The following is a 3,695-nucleotide window of genomic DNA, read 5'->3' as shown; positions in this document are numbered from 1 at the left end:
TCAACGAAACTCGATTGTAGTAAACCTGGCAGTGAATCTGTTTTGATTTTTTTTTTTTTTTTGTAATTACCGGTTAACTCAGATCGCATATAAATGTCTGTCTGTCTCTCTGTGTATACATATATATATATATATGCATTTCTATAGATTGCGACATACACTAATACATTAATCAAAGAAAACAAGGTATCTTTTGTTCGAATAATGGTAATGTCATTTTCGTTGATTAACTGTGAAACGTAGAAAAATAGAAGAAGATAAAAATGTCGGAAATCAATTATCGGTTTGATATTATCGATACTATGCTAAATATGCAAAATATACATACATAGAAATAGAGAAGAGACAAATAGAATTGTTAAGATTTGAAATAACAAGTTTTAACAATATTCATACAAAATGCATTTACAAATGAAACTTGGATGAATACGAAAAACGATACAAACACGTCGTCGTGTTTGAGCGATATAAAATCCATGTAAAAATTATCTGCATGTAATCAAAAACAATAATGTCGTACCAATAATAATAATAATAATAAATAAGAAGAATAAGAAATAAATAAATAAAATAAATAGAACGAATGCGTAACTCATTCGTGGTTGTTGTTTCCGTAAGATGCACTGCACCGGGTGTTGTTGTTGTTGTTGCGTTTGTTCTGGGCACGAACTTATCAAATTGCAAGTCATTCGAATAAATACGAAGAATTCCGATTAACTCACGGGGCAGGTAAAATGAAACACGTTGTTAGATGCAGTAGTAGTAGTAGTAGTAATACAAAGAATCAAAAGAAAGGGCAGCAGCAGTTGGTGTTGTTGCATCGATAGCAGTAGTATAGTGTTAGGGTAAAGAAGAAAAGGGTATATATGATGAATGGGGGGAGTTAGGGGGGAGTTAGGGAGAAGGGAAAGGGCTCATTTACGACGATACACTGTAATTCGTTATAACGTTTATATAGTCGACAATAAACATCATCGTCAGCTTTCTAATACCTCGACGAATGCTTCTTGTCGTGTCGTAGGCTATTTCGATGAAGGTAATGCGATTAATCTGTTACCAGAGAGAAACAAGAGGAAATGGATTTGTAATTCAATTTCAATGACGAACGAACACCGAACGAACGAACGAACGAACGAACGAACGAAGCAATGAACGAAGAACTCTGACTAACTAACAAACTAATTTACTATATTAATACAATTGAAAATATGCATATATATATATATATATATTTATCTTGCGAACTCGATAAAATTTTAATTAAACGATTTAAACAAAAAATAAACTGGAAAGAAGAGAAACCCGAAAGATAGATTATCAAATGATATATTTCGTAATATTATATTTCTAATTTGTAATATGATTCTCATATCCGTACCCTCATTATTTGAATACCCTAATATTGAACTACCCTTCCTAATATATCCGAATAACCATTTCATAGGGATGTTTGTATACTATTTTATATAGACGATGATTAAAACGTGTGACTATCTTTTAATATCAAAGTATACAACAAGGATGTATTTGATATATAAAAATAATGTAATATAATTTCACGCAATTATATATCTGTTGGGAAATTAATATTAATTAGCTGTTAGAATAGATTATGACAATTTAATATATCGAAAGAAAATATTCATTTAATTCACCACATTTACATTAGAATAAGTAAAGTTCAATATAAAAGATAGTAATTTGTTTTATTATTCGAAAATTGTCTTATCCAATAATTTTTGTCATTTTCATCCCCCATACCCTCTATTAATACGAATAAGGGAAAGTTCTTATTGTACACATCAAATTTGCGATACGAATTTATAAAATGATGCGTGGAAAATAAATAATTCTAAAAATAATATAATCCAATGAATTCTACGAAAAGATTACGCGTTAAGAATAAATACATTCTATATTCGTTTTCAAATGTTTGTTTGTTCTAAATCAAACTCGATGGGTTCTCCTCCTATCTCGGCTAAACTGTTTCTAAATTCTTTTTCTTTTTTTTTTTACTTTTTTGATTTTACACGCATATCTCTCTCTCTCTCTCTCTCACTCTATTTCTCTATCTCTTTCTTTCTTTAAGTCGGCGTGTTACTAGCGGTGTTTGGTAGATGGCGCCATGGAAGGTGGGCAAGATAGCAAATCACTAGTAGTTACATAGCGAAACGGGAGAAACAAAAAGAGAATTGAAATATTAACGAAAGAAAATGTAGACGTAAAACTAATTAGAAAAATTCTAATTATAATATAAACTTCGTTTCTATTATTATTATCCTTGATATTGGATTAAAATCACTATTATCATAGTTATTATTATAGATACTAACTTCTTCACTTTTATCACTCACTACTATAACACAACCCTACCGGCACCACGCCACCACACACAACCACCAACCACCACTACCATCACACAACCACCCCATCAACACACTGCTACGATACTCCCACAAGTTGACACCAACACGATATATCACGAATACACTATTCACATAATATATAATAATAGAAAAAGGTATAAAGGATAAAGGAAAAAATATGAATTTTCAAAAAGCCCGCTTCTTCGATGGAAAAATCAAATTTTATGTTCACTCCTGAATACAATTTTTGAGATGTAAGTAAATTCGTAAAAAATTGATCGTTTTTAAAGGGGGAAAAAAGAAGAAGAAGAAGAAGTAAAAACAATAGAGAAAATTAAAATAAATAACGGATCGATATATAAACTTACCGATACGGAGAGATAACTCGAAGAAACGAAATCCAGTTTATCGAGAGAGAAACACGTGCCGTTTTCCGGTACACGCACCGCGTTCAAACGAACTAACGAGACGACGACAACACTTTTATCTAAACTCCTTCGTTTCGTCAAATATTAAATAACTTTAAACGTTATAGTAAAGATAAATTGTATTATGCACTAATGCATATAAGAAAGAAGAAAATTAATAGAGACACGCGTCTCATTCGGTGCTCCGAAATTTCTTCTCTATCTCTATCTCTCTCTTACTTTTTTTATTAATCCGTTATGAGATCGAAATACGATTTTCGATTCGTTATGTCTATTCACACTCACGAATACACTTGACAAAATATTATTAATATTACTATTATTAATAATAATAATAATTATGATAATTATATAATAATAATATAATGATAATAATTTTATAGTAAGAATATTAATAATAATAATAATTATTATAATAATACAAATCACACGAGAATATAAAATACAATACGATTATTATATCGAAACTATTTTTTCACAATAACCCGTTCTCTCACTATTATTCGCCAATGAAAATATATGTATATATATTATATATATATATTGACGTTATATTGAACAAAAAAAACAAATATTATATATTATGTTTTAAAGGAGGTTAGGACGACACGTTCGAGTTCGAGGTTAGTCGCGATAAAGTAAGAAAATACGCAAAACACTCACGACGTCCGGCGCGAGAATGATCAGAGGAGCGCAGACTGGCGGTTGTCGCTGGTGGTGGGGATGGCGGCGCGCGCTGTTGCATACAGTGGTGGGGGAAAAAATCGGCAGCGCCGCGTCACGGCTGCACGTTGCACTAGGAACGGAGCGGGGCGGGGGAGAAATACTTCTAGGTGGGGTGAAGCACGACTGGTGGTAAGGGAAGGGATAACGCTCAGTGCTGCAACAAAAGGTTTTGCAC

The 3,695-nt window shown here is 31.9% G+C and overlaps 1 protein-coding gene across 2 annotated transcripts in view; it reads right to left on the bottom strand.

Annotated features, from left to right (window-relative positions):
• LOC106787699 (TOX high mobility group box family member 3-like) overlaps positions 1-3,106 on the bottom strand; it is an 81,770-nt gene extending 78,664 nt beyond the window's left edge. Inside the window, exon 1 of one of the 2 annotated variants that reach the window (XM_014750275.1) lies at positions 2,735-3,106. The gene's annotated coding sequence lies outside the window, so the exon portion shown is untranslated. The remainder of the gene's footprint in view (positions 1-2,734) is intronic. The other variant, XM_014750276.1, reaches the window with a different exon arrangement.
• Positions 3,107-3,695: the final 589 nt, after the last annotated feature.

The sequence above is a fragment of the Polistes canadensis genome, unplaced genomic scaffold (assembly GCF_001313835.1).
Source record: "Polistes canadensis isolate GaletaPanama2010 unplaced genomic scaffold, ASM131383v1 scaffold_111, whole genome shotgun sequence".
Classification (NCBI taxonomy): Eukaryota; Metazoa; Arthropoda; class Insecta; order Hymenoptera; family Vespidae; genus Polistes; species Polistes canadensis.
Note: the sequence above shows the minus strand (reverse complement) of the source record. Positions and strands in the feature narration are given on the sequence as shown.